Here is a 13,858-nt window from a genome sequence, read left to right as displayed (position 1 = left end):
GACGACGAGGTGCAGGTCGATTGAAATCTCCTCCTCAGAGCTGCATCTCAAGTTCAAAGATTATTCCGAGTGAGGAACAAAACCCACTCGAAGGCAAACGCAAGCATATTCCAAGATAAACCAAGTTCAGATAAATCCTAAGGTTCCGGACCGCATATCAGAAGTACTCGAGCATCAAGCCCGAAGAAGTTTAACGATTACACAATCACTCGGCATTCCGAGGCAAATAAAGATGGAGCATAATGTTTTTTGGTCACTCGTCGGGAGAAGGACTGGCTGGGTCGCAGAAACTGTCAAGGTCTATGCTGTCTGCGATGCGAGTGGCAGCGTCAAGGAAAGTGTCCATGAAGGACTGGAAAGTGTGCCTTTTTGTGTTAGCAACCTTGAGCTCCGCTAGCTTGTCTTCTTTGACATCCTTGCAGTGCACTCGGACCAGGGACAAGGCGACATCAGTACCGCAGCGAGCAGATGACTTTTTCCATTCTTGCACTCGATCAGGTATTTGATTCAGTCGAGCCATCAGAGACTCGAGGTCTTGAGACAGTTCCGCCTGAGGCCAGAATTCAGCATCAACCCGAGACATCGCCGCCTTCAGGCGGGCAAGATAAGCAACCGCGCTGTCCATGCGAGATTCCAACCACAGCACATTCATTATGGTGTCATCTTTGACTGGGCAATTTATGGGATCGAGACCCGTCTCGACCCGCCCAGTTTCCGCTTCAAAGTCTTGGCAAAGTTCTGCACAGTTGAGTAAATGGTGAGTCGACGATATAATAAGGCCTGACAATCGACCGTAATAAGTCAGTCGAACATCAGTACCTTCAAGTTTTAAGACCAGTTTTGCAGCAAGCTGGCCCAGATAAGATTCCAACTCGCCCTTCTTGGCCTTGAGGCTCCCAAGCTCGTCAGTCAGCTTGTCCTTGTCTTTCTTCAGTCGCTCGACCTCCCGATTGGCGTCAGAGACATCAGTCTTCAGTTTGGAGTTCTCTTCTTCTAACTTGCCGACTGAAGCAAGCTTCTTGTCGGCAAGTGTCGTTTTCTCTCGCGCTTCCTTCTGTGCAGCAGCAAGATCCAGATCCTTCTTCTCCAAAGCCTGCTTCATTTTCTCTAAAGAAATAACATTCTTCAGATGAGCTTGGAGTTGACGGTTTTCACTACATACATCTGCTCGAGTGGAGTCACTCGGTTCAAATAATGGAAAGGAAAAGTGCCAGTAGTGAGATGGACAGTTGACGATTGGTTACCTCCCATGGCAGCTACTTCGTCACGAGCAGTTTTGGGATTCTTTCTGGCCAGTTCCAGATCAAGGTTGAGGCTGATTTGTTTCTTGTTCAATGTAGAAATTTGGGCTCCGAGATCACAAGATTTCTGCGGTCAATACATAAGACATATCAGTCGACTGAAACAAAAAGACATCACAGTGACAGTTACTCTAAGACTACCGCCGAATCAAACATTCAACGGCAGTCTCGGGGACTACACCCAATGGGTGCACTTAGCGTGCCCCCACTTGTTTGAGTAAACACTAGGCATGGTCTGCCCAGCGCGAGTTGTAAAAAAAAGCCATTCTCAGACCATAGTCGACTGCCCGCAGTCAACCACGGTCTCGGGGACTACACCCAGTGGGTGCACTTAGCGTGCCCCCACTGGTTCTGGTTCCATTCGACCTGTCCGCCCAGACCGAGTGACAAAATTTAGATTATCAGACCACCGTCAACTGCCCGCAGTCAACTATGGTCTCGGGGACTACACCCAGTGGGTGCACCAGAGTGCCCCCACTAGTTCAAAGATTCAATCCAAGTCGACTCAAATTGACTTGTGCAACTTCAAAACAGTCACACCCCAGTGGGTGATCGGACGAGAAATATGATCGATCGGAAATCAACTAACCTGGACAATGGTCTGCAGAGCAGCTCCAGCGTTGAAGGCCACCTGACTGGCCTCATGCACCACTTTCATTTGCCCCATCACAAGATTCAACTGAAGAAGAGCTTCCTTGGCGGCACTCGGTGGGTCGTCTGGAGTTTGATACACAGTGAAAAGCGATGATAGCAGAGCAGTCGAAGCAGCCGCTGGGTCTAATGCATGGAGTTGTATTGGAGCAACAGGGGTCCGAGCAGCTGATCCTGATGGGCAATCAGTCGACAATGGGATAGCGAAAGTGACGTTGGTGCGAGCCGGATCCGTCGATCGCTCGACCGCCGTCCCAGGCATCACAGTCGACCGAGGAACCTAAACCTCAGGCACTTTCCCGCTCAGTTCCTTGTCCCTCCTCCTCCTTTCCCTCAGCGGTACTTCTTCTTCATCGTCCGGAAGCACAACAACGTCTCGTGGAGCTGCAGCAAATAGAGAAAATCAGAAAGACAACTGACAAACAATCTAGCCGTCCAAATAAATTCGAGTCGGGCAGACTTACTGGCTTTGGAGGTAGCTGCGTCGTCGGTTTCCTCGTCATTTGGGACCTTGTCAATATCCATATCAGTCGCGGCAGAGGCCGGGCTGGAAAGGTTCATCATCCACTCGGTCAATACAAGAGAATCGGTCGGAACAAGAAAATACGGGAAGAACATTTACCCGGAAGCAACATGAACATCCATCTTAATTCTAGGCAAGGTCTTCCGAGCCTTCGAGGGATTGATCTTGGGCTGCTTGGTGACTTTTTCAGCCAATTCCGGAGTCGAAGACCGAGCGCGCTTTTGAGATGGAGCGCTCGAGGCCACAGCCTTACCGCGCCTGCACGCGGGATCATGGTGCTGCTTGGATCGACGTTCTGAACGAGGCGGTGAGTCAACTACCTCCTCATCGTCCGACTCGTCGCTCTCATCTTCGTCATCGTCAGCTGGTGACTCCCATTCGCCGCTCTCCTCCACGCTATCCTCGCCCTCATGGTCCTTCTCCAAAGCTTGTTCGCCATTGGGCATTGAGTACATCTCTGTGTAAATCTACAAGACAAGGAACCGAGTGGAAATTAGTCGGATTAGCAAATAGTCAGAAAACACATCCAAATGCAATCGATTATAGGGGTCAAACCTTGTCTGGCTGGTTGCTGTCGTTGAAAGGGTTGACTCTCCTAGCGCCCCTGGGGTTGTCCTTGTTCCCGGTGATGCCCCTCAGCCATTGGGCCACTGTTTTGGCTGGCATTCCTCTGGATGAACCCGAGCAGTGTCACCGGCCCCGGAGTACATCCACATGGAGTGGTCACAGGCCTGGAGCGGTTGAATGCGCCGACTGAGGAACACCTCCAGCAGATCCATGCCGGTGACGCCTTGGTTGATTAGCTGAACCACCCTCTCGACCAGCATGCCTGTCTCCGCCTTCTCCGCTGCGGTCACTTTCAACGAAGATGGAGTCTGAACACGATCAAAAGAAAAAGGAGGAAGTCCAGTCGACTGGCCTGGGGTCGCGATATCCTGGCAGTAGAACCAGGTCAACTGCCAGCCCCTGACCGACTCAGGAAGAGTCATCGAAGGAAAGGAACTCCTCTTCCTCTTCTGGATACCCAGGCCCCACACATCTGGATAACATGGGTTTTCTCGTCGTTCGAGTTTGCTTTCTTCACTGTTTGGGAGCGGATGGTGAAAATGTGCTTGAAAAGACCCCAGTGCGGTCGACACCCCAGGAAATTCTCGCACATGGACACGAATGCGGAAAGATATGTGATGGTGTTGGGAGTAAAATGATGGAGTTGAGCCCCGAAGAAATTCAAGAAACCTCGAAAAAAGGGGTGTGGAGGAAGCGACAAGCCGCGGTCGACATGGGTGGCAAGCAAAACACACTCACCCGGTCGCGGTTGCGGCTCCGTTTCCCCTCCGGCAACTGCGCAGCCTCATGGACGATCAGCCCTACCTCGGCCATCTCGTCCAAGTCTTCCTGCCAAAGCGAAGATCGGATCCAGTCTCCCTGGATCCAACCCGATGGCAGCCCCGAGCGCAATGAAGATCCCCGATTCGTCTTCTTGCTTTTCGCCGCCCCCGTCGCCTTCTTCGCGCGTTCCAGCGCCGCCGTTTTCTCCTTCCCCATGGCAGCGGAGTGGCGGCGTCGAGAGTGGAGAAGCCGGATGGGGTGAAGGAGCAAGAGGAAGAAGAAGGAGAATGGGCACGCACAGTGCGGACTCCTCGGCCTCGCCGCTTTTAAAGGCCCACTTCTGAGTGGCTGACGCGTGGGTCCGGGCGATCCCGTCAAATCCCTCAACAATCGCACGCGGGATACGTGGCGAAAAAGGTGGTCCAGAAATCGAAACATCCTGTTTATCCACTCCGCTTACCACGGCGCACTCCGCCTGGCGTGCTTCCACCGAAATTTCGAATCCCGCGAAATCCGGGGTTCTCTGCAACCGATCACTCCAAAGATTTCGCGTCAAAGACAACACTCAACGGGTGACGTTATAAAAACCAATCGGCAATTTCTGAATCGATCAAGGCGACTGAAACAAAGCCGAAGTTCCAACACTGGCCTCCGTTTAGAGATGAATTCTTGAGAAAGGCAAGAGTCAAAGCAAGATCAACTTCAACCTTCTTTTCACTCGGACCTTAATCCATTCGGGGGCTAATGATGAGGACATAGACCTGGGGTAGGGTAATAGGCCTGACCTATACGTCCTACCTAAGGTCCTTGTCTTAGAAGCAAAGAAGTTCAAGAGTAAATAGGGAGGGCCCAACAAAGGTGTCGAGTGCAATCCACTCGACCTACCATTCACTCGGAGACCCCTCCTTCTTTAGGTCACTCGACCACTCTACCATTCGACCATGTAAAAGACCACTCGACGTACAGAAGACCTAAAGCCACTCTGCGTAGCAACGGTCGAGCGTTTACTCATAGACTTAATGATCATTTATAGCACTTTATTATTGACGTTACTTGTAATGCTCTCGCTTTATGTACATTGAACCCTGTGCAACGGAGGGGAGCTGGGGTCCTGGCGCACTCTATATAAGCCACCCCCCTCCTCTAAGACAAGGGTTCTCACCCCCTGTAACACACAGATGGATAATCCAGTCGACCGCCTCCAGGCACCGAGACGTAGGGCTATTACTTCCACCGCGAAGGGCCTGAACTCGTAAAACTCGTGTGTACAACTTCGCCATAGCTAGGATCTTGCCTCTACATACCTACCCCCCATTCTACTGTCAGTCTTAGATCCACGACAGTGCACCATTTCAAGCACCAATTGTTTGAATTTGAATTAAGTGCATTAATGCCTACAAAATGCACATAATCCCCTAAATATTGTAAATGAACCCGGAAAAGTGTCAACTTTGAACACGGTGATTAGCAGGGTTTATGTTCATCGTAGAAAAAAACTCATGGATGAAGGACAAAGGAAATTTGGATTCCCATTCAATCTCGGTGATTTACTATCGCACACGATTCATTTTCGTCGCCTCTGCGAACCGTGTGTCTTCACTCACACATGCAAAAGGAAAAAGAAAACCCTCGCCCACTTCGTCCCCACTCACTCGCCACGGACTCCTCCGCAACTCTGCACCCTAAGCTCGACGGCTATTGGCGGTGGGCGTAGATCATGCTCCACACGGCACGGGATTTCGCCCCTACCGCTTTCCGCCTATCTGCACCGACATTCTAGACTCTGGTCGACTGGGGTTTTCTGCGGGATTGGGCCGGGAATTTTTCTCATGGAGAAGGTAATCAACTTAATTAGCAAAATATTCACTCATCTCTTATCGCAGTCCGTCCGTCGCTGTTAATCAACCGGCGGAAATCGCCATGGAATCATTTTTGTTCTATCTGATTCGTGATTGTTCATTCATGTGTCCACAGTGCGAGCACAAATCAGGCAATTGTGGTCGTGGCCAGTCGGAAACGAAGTTCTATCTCACCATTCCGGATGACTTCAGGCAGCGCTCGGTATGTGCAATCTCAACCTACCACGGTCGGCATGGCCTAAATTTGTGAACATATATCGTGTGTTGCTACATTATCTATATATTTGCATCAAATCTTTGTTACATTATTTATTTTTAATTCTATATTTTTGTACTTTGCTTTCATCTATATATTGATATGTTCTATCAGTTACTCCCATATTTGCATCTTGCTCTGTTATTTCAATATACCTAATTTACGATCTTAATTTTCATTTCAAGCAGTACATCCCTTGCTTCGCAAGAACATGAGTAGAAGGAAATCTTGGGCTTTACTTTGCCGATGACTCCCAGGATGTCATATTGACAACACAACATGGATTTACAATGATGGTTAGCGTAAAACTTGATAAAAATATGGTCACTCCTATTTTAATGCGGACCTTTGGAGAAAAATGTCTAAGTGTTATGAACTGAAAGCTGGCAATAAAATTCTAGTGTGTGCACCACAGCCTGGTCTAATTAACATGGATGTTTACTTCCCCAACGTCATCAGCCGATCAAAGTCTGATCGAGGTTAGTGTCCTTTCAACTTTCTCCATGATGTCATATTACTATTGAAGCAACCAATTGATCACTATTTAAGCAACCAATTGTGATATCATATTCTGACTCCGTTCCTAGGCAGTAACAAATTCTATTACCAATTTATGCGCACTATATAATCTTCTGCCATGTTTTGAATAAATAATACCTTTCCACCTTTTGAGCAGGATATGTTGGATGCATGGTGAAAGATCTATATGTTACTAAGCGTACCAAATTTCATTGGAAGGACTTGAAGCATGTCATAAACTTTGTTGATAATCCGACAGAGATAGCACATCGTATGAACGCTGGATTTTGGATGGGATTAATTATACCTATGGTGCACACACTGAACAAGACCAATTGTCTGCACAAAACGCTGGTAAAAAGTCTTATTTTTAATGTTGATGCTCATAAACTATATATATCTTCAACGATATGTTACAATTGTTTTTTATTCTACATGTCAATAGAAATTGCCCCCTCTAGTAGTTCCTGGATTGATTTCCCGGCATGGTTGAATTACACTTGTGCCTGCTAATAACGCCAAAGTGATTGGAAGGTACTGCATTTCCCGCAGAAATGGAACCATTCAAATTAACAAGTTCTCGCTTCTCGTGGCAATGCATCCATATTGGAAAATTGGAGACACTGTTCTACTCATGCTCTACCAAGGCACAGGAGGGCTCTTCCTTTTCATTGACGAGATGCCGAGTCGCCGTGATCAAGCTGCTTCCAGTGGATAGTTGTGGTTGTTGGCCCTTAGCCTCTTAAAATGTGCCAGCTGTTACTATATATGTTAAGTATGTAGATATGGACCATATGGTTGTTGGCCCTTAGCCTCTTAAAATGTAATAGTTGTTACTATGTTAAGTATGTAGATATGGACCATATGGTTGTCAAAACCGTGTTACGAAGATCCTCCTTTTGTCGAATAGTGTAACCACTATATATATGTTACTCAAATTTTGTTACCCAAGTTCATACATTTTCATGGAAAGTATTAGTATCATACACAGTTCCTTGAGTTTAAGCGTGTGCCCGATGTCCAGAAGGCATTTGCATATTAACTGTCCATATTGCAAATTCACACACATGTTAACATAAGGAAACATATGTGTAACATAGTACTCGCAGACGCATCGTGTGCGGTACTCCTAGCCACCGCAAGCAACTAGTTTGCATTTTTCAAAGTTTTTTGTACACATAGAATCGCACACAAAGTAACTGTATTGACCATCTGTGTTGTAATTTCTCATCGCAAACAGTTCATCCGAGTCGGCTGTTTGCCGCATATCACACACATCTTGTTAAGTTGAACCGTTTCTGTTGTGTTCCCTAATAAAAAACAGTACGTCCGAGTGAACCGTATGCCGTATATCACACACACATTGATATGGTTGTCTGTTTCTGTTGTTCTATCTCATCGCAAACAGTTCGAATGGATTAACCGTGTGTCCTGCATTGCACACACATTGATATGGTTGCCCGTTTCTGTTGTTCTTCGTCATCGCAAACAGTTTGAATGGATTAACCGTGTGCCCTACATCGCACACGCAACTAAAATCTGAACCGTGTTTGATGGCTCCGCCATCGCAAACGTTTTGCACCTTTTTTGACGGGGTTTTTACACCATCGTTTGCGATTATTGCATCGCACACAGTTTCGGCAAAGGGTCTCTGATCATAGTGTCGCGTTAGCAGCATCCTACATTAGTGGACGGTGATGGTTTCCACCTTCCGAAGCCCCGAACGGACTCCACGTCAGCCCTCCCGATGAAGAACAGGAGGTGGTGGCGGCTTCGTATCAGAAAACACGATGATTCCTTCTCTCCATTTTTTTCCTCTATGAAATGGTACTTATGGAGTTGGAGTTAGGGTTGCGGGAGGCCTAAGGGGCCGACGAGCTCGTATGGCGCACCTAGGGGGTAGGCACGCCCCCTAAGCTCGTGGCTCTTGGGTGGCCCCCTCGAGTAGTTCTCTTCGCCAATATTTTATATATATTCTGGAAATATTCTCCCTAAATTTTTAGTCCAATCCGAGAACTTTTATTTCTGCACAAAAAACAACACCTTGGTAGTTCTGCTGAAAACAACATCAGTCCAGGTTAGTTTCGTCCAAATCATGCAAATTGGAGTCCAATAAAAGAGCAAAAGTGTTTGAAAAAGTAGATACATTTGGGACGTATCAACTCCCCCAAGCTTAATTCATTGCTTGTCCTCAAGTAATTCAGTTGACAAACTGAAAGTGATAAAGAAAAACTTCTACAAACTCTTTTCTTCTCTTTGCTGCATATATACTTAACTAGCAATGAAGTTCTCAGCAAAGATTATGAATTATCCATATGAATGATAACACTTAGGTCTCACATTTACTAATGACAATAACATAATCAACTAGCGAGCAATAATGAGATATCTCAGATGCCAACAATTTGTCAAAACAATCATGATACAATATGATAACATGGTATCTCGCTAGCCCTTTCTGAGACCGCAAAACATAAATGTAGAGCACCTCTGAAGTTTAAGCAACAACTAAACATTGTAATTCATGGTAGAAGAGATCCAGTCATGTCACATGCAACATTAACTAGACTCAATGCATGTTAAACTAAGAATGACAATAGCACTCTCTGAATTGGTGCTTTGAATGTGAAGGTAATGACTCAACAGTAAAAGTAAGTAACATGGAAGTAAATAGAAATGCCCTTCGTAGAGGGAAGCAGAGATTTGCAGAGGTGCCAGAGCTCGAAGCTTAAAACAAAGATGAATACATTTTGAGAGGTGTGCCTTTCGTGTCAATGTCACGACTGATAACCCCCAAGTATAGGGGATCAATTGTAGCCTCTTTCGATAAGTAAGAGTGTCAAACCCAACGAGGAGCTAAAGGTAGAACAAATATTCCCTCAAGTTCTATCGACCACCGATACAACTCTACGTACGCTTGACGTTCGCTTTACCTAGAACAAGTATGAACCTAGAAGTACATTGTAGGTGTTTTTGGATAGGTTAGCAAGAGTAAAAAGAGAGCACGTAAATAAAAGCTAGGGGCTGCTTAGATAAAGACACAACTAAATTAGTTTTAGTAGAGAGCTTTTTGTCACGATAAAGTTATTTGTCCCTAGGCAATCGATAACTAGACCGGTAATCATTATTGCAATTTTATTTGAGGGAGAGGCATAAGCTAACATACTTTCTCTACTTGGATCATATGCACTTATGATTGGAACTCTAGCAAGCATCCGCAACTACTAAAGATCATTAAGGTAAAACCCAACCATAGCATTAGAGCATCAAGTCCCCTTTATCCCATACGCAAACAACCTACTTACTCGGGTCTGTGCTTCTGTCACTCACGCCACCCACCATAAGGAAATCATGAACATATTGCAAACCCTACAGCAGGGATCCCTCACGCTTGCGCGACACGGATAGCACCATAGGACAACACCAATAATAAAACATGCAACTCAAACCAATCTTGATCATCAAATAGCCCATAGGACAAAACGGATCTACTCAAACATCACAGGATAGCCATACATCATTGGGAAATAATATATAGCGTTGAGCACCATGTTTAAGTAGAGATTACAATGGGTAAGAGAGAGGTTACACCGCTGCATAGAGGGGGAAAGAGTTGGTGATGATGGCGGTGAAATTGTTGGTGAAGATTGCGGTGATGATGATGGCCACGGCAGTTTTCCGGCGCCACCGGAAGAGAAGGGGAGAGGGGGCCCCTTCGTCTTCTTCTTCCTTGACCTCCTCCCTAGATGGGAGAAGGGTTTCCCCTCTGGTCCTTGGCCTCCATGGCGTGGGAGGGGCGAGAGCCCCTCCGAGATTGGATCCGTCTCTCTGTTTCTCTCTAGTTCCGCGTTCTGATATTCTGCCCTGTCACCATTTCGTACATATATGGAGATCCGTAACTCCGATTGGATTGAAACCTTCGCCGAGATTTTTTTCCGAAAATTAGCTTTCTTGTGGCCAAAGTAGAGCAGCAACCGCCTTACGGGTGGCCCACGAGGGGGCAGGCGCGCCCCCTGCCTCGTGGCCACCTCGGGCACCGTCTTGCGTTGATTCTTCCTCCCATATTTTCCAAATATTCCAAAAATATTCTCCGTCCGTTTTTATCCCGTTTGGATTCCGTTTGATATGGGGTTTCTGCAAAACATAAAACATGCAACAAACAGGAACTGGCACTGGGCACTGGATCAATATGTTAGTCCCAAAAATAGTATAAAAAGTTGCCAAAAAGTATATGAAAGTTGTATAATATTGGCATGGAACAATAAAAAATTATAGATACGACGGAGACGTATCAGCATCCCCAAGCTTAATTCCTGCTCGTCCTGGAGTAGGTAAATGATAAAAAAGATAATTTTTGATGTGGAATGCTACCTAGCATAATCTTGATCACATAATCTAATCATGGCATGAATATTAAGACACGAGTGATTCAAAGCAATAGTCTATCATTTGACATAAAAACAATAATACTTCAAGCCTACTAATAAAGCAATCATGCCTTTTCAAAATAACATGGCCAAAGAAAGTTATCCCTACAAAATCATATAGTCTAGCTATGCTCCATCTTCACCACACAAAATATTCACATCATGCACAACCCCGATGACAAGCCGAGCAATTGGTTCATACTTTTTAACATGCTTCAGATTTTTCAACCCTCACGCAATACATGAGCGCAAGCCATGGATATAGCACTATAGGTGGAATAGAATATGATGATGGGGGTTATGTGGAGAAGACAAAAAAAGCAGGAAGTCTCACATCGACGCGGCTAATCAACGGGCTATGGAGATGCCCATCAATTGATGTCAATGTGAGGAGTAGGGATTGCCATGCAGCGGATGCACTAGAGCTATAAGTATATGAAAGCTCAAACTGAAACTAAGTGGGTGTGCATCCAACTTGCTTGCTCATGAAGACCTAGGGCATTTGAGGAAGCCCATCGTTGGAATATACAAGCCAAGTTCTATAATGAAAATTCCCACTAGTATATGAAAGTGATAACTCAAGAGACTCGCCATATGAAGAACATGGTGCTACTTTGAAGCACAAGTGTGGTAAAAGGATAGTAACATTGCCCCTTTTCCCTTTTTTTATTTTTTTTTGCGGGCTTCTTTGGCCCCCCTTTTTTTATTTAGGCTTCTTTGGCCTCTCTCTTTTTTTGAATGGGGCAATGCTCTAATAATGATGATCATCACACTTTTATTTACTTACAACTCGATACTAGAACAAAGATATGACTATATGAATGCCTCCGGCGGTGTACCGGGATGTGCAATGATCTAGCATAGCAATGACATCAACGGACAAGCCATGAAAACATCATGCTAGCTATCTTACGATCATGCAAAGCAATATGACAATAAATGCTCAAGTCATGTATATGATGATGATGGAAGTTGCATGGCAATATATCTCGGAATGGCTATGGAAATGCCATAATAGGTAGGTATGGTGGCTGTTTTGAGGAAGATATAATGAGGCTTATGTGTGACAGAGCGTATCATATCACGGGGTTTGGATGCACCGGCGAAGTTTGCACCAAGGGCAATGCACGATACCGAAGAGGCTAGCAATGATGGAAGGGTGAGAGTGCGTATAATCCATGGACTCAACATTAGTCATAAAGAACTCACATACTTATTGCAAAAGTTTATTATCCATCGAAGCAAAGTACTACTACGCATGCCCCTAGGGGGATAGATTGGTAGGAAAAGACCATCGCTCGTCCCCGACCGCCACTCATAAGGAAGACAATCAATAAATACCTCATGCTCCGACTTCGTTACATAACGGTTCACCATATGTGCATGCTACGGGAATCACAAACCTCAACACAAGTATTTCTACTAATCCACAACTACCCACTAGCATGACTCTAATATCACCATCTTTATATTGCAAAACTATTGCAAGGAATAAAACATATCATATTCAGCGATCTACAAGTTTACGTAGGATTTTATGATTAACCATGTGAATGACCAATTCCTGTCATCTCTCTAAATAGATATAAGTGAAGAAAGAGAGTTTAATTCTTTCTACAAAATATATGCCCACGCTCTAACAAATATAATTGAAGAAAAAGAGCATTCTACAAGTGGCGGTTGTCTATGTGAAGAGAAACAGGCAATCCAAACTTCAAATGATATAAGTGAAGCACATGAAGCATTCTATAAAGCCATACTCAAAAGATATAAGTGAAGTGCAAAGAGCATTCTATAAGTCAACCAAGGACTATCCCATACCAGCATGGTGCATAAAATAAAAATGAAAACTAAATGCAAAAGACGCTCCAAGACTTGCACATATCGCATGAACGAAACGAATCCGAAAACATACCGATACTTGTTGAAGAAAGAGGGGATGCCTTCCGGGGCATCCCCAAGCTTAGACGCTTGAGTCTCCTTGAATATTTACTTGGGGTGCCTTGGGCATCCCCAAGATTGAGCTCTTGCCTCTCCTCCTTTTCCTCATATCGAGACCTTCTCGATCATCGAACACTTCATCCACACAAAACTTCAACAGAAAACTCGGTAAGATCCGTTAGTATAATAAAGCAAATCACTACTCTAAGTACTGTTGCAAACCAATTCATATTTTGTTTTTGCATTTTGTCTACTGTAATATAGCTTTTCCATGGCTTAATCCACTGATATAAATTGATAGTTTCATCAAAACAAGCAAACTATGCGTCAAAAACAGAATCTGTCTAAAACAGAACAGTCTGTAACAATATGAACATTAACTATACTTCTGGTACTTGAAACATTATGCCAAAATTAGGAAAAATAAACAATTTTTATAGAAAGACAGTGCAAAAAGAATCAGAACCATTTGACGTTCCAGTAAAAAATTAAAAATCGCGCACTACAGCCAAAGTTTCTGTCCTGCACCGTACAAACCAACAAGCATTGTAAACATCCTAAAGGCAAACCTTGGTACATTATTTTTATAATACAATGGAATTGTACAAGGGGATAATTATTTTTGTTGAAAAGTTTCTGTAATCAAGATTCACAAAGTTTCCATGAGCATGAACAAGGTTCAAGGCTAGCTCCCACTTCAACAATGCTTGTCTCTCTCACTTTCACTTTCCTTTTTGAAAAAGTTTTGGGTTACCCTCTTTATTTTTGTTGTTTTTAAACTATATAAAAGCACTCAACAGAAATAAATGACTCCCTAAAACTTCCGGGTTGTCTCCCTGGCAGCGCTTTCTTTAAAGCCATCAAGCTAGGCATATAGTGCTCAAGTAATGGATCCACCCGGACCCCAAGGTATATCAAAGCCAATTTTAATTAACAATGATTTATAATTTAGTAGTGAGCACAAAGCAACATATATCAAGCAATGACGAAGTCTAACTCTCTTCCTATGCATCGGCATGTCATAAAAGAACAATTCATGCACACAAAGTAAA

The sequence above is a fragment of the Aegilops tauschii genome, chromosome 2 (assembly GCF_002575655.3).
Source record: "Aegilops tauschii subsp. strangulata cultivar AL8/78 chromosome 2, Aet v6.0, whole genome shotgun sequence".
Lineage (NCBI taxonomy): Eukaryota > Viridiplantae > Streptophyta > Magnoliopsida > Poales > Poaceae > Aegilops > Aegilops tauschii.
This window is presented reverse-complemented; position numbering follows the sequence as displayed.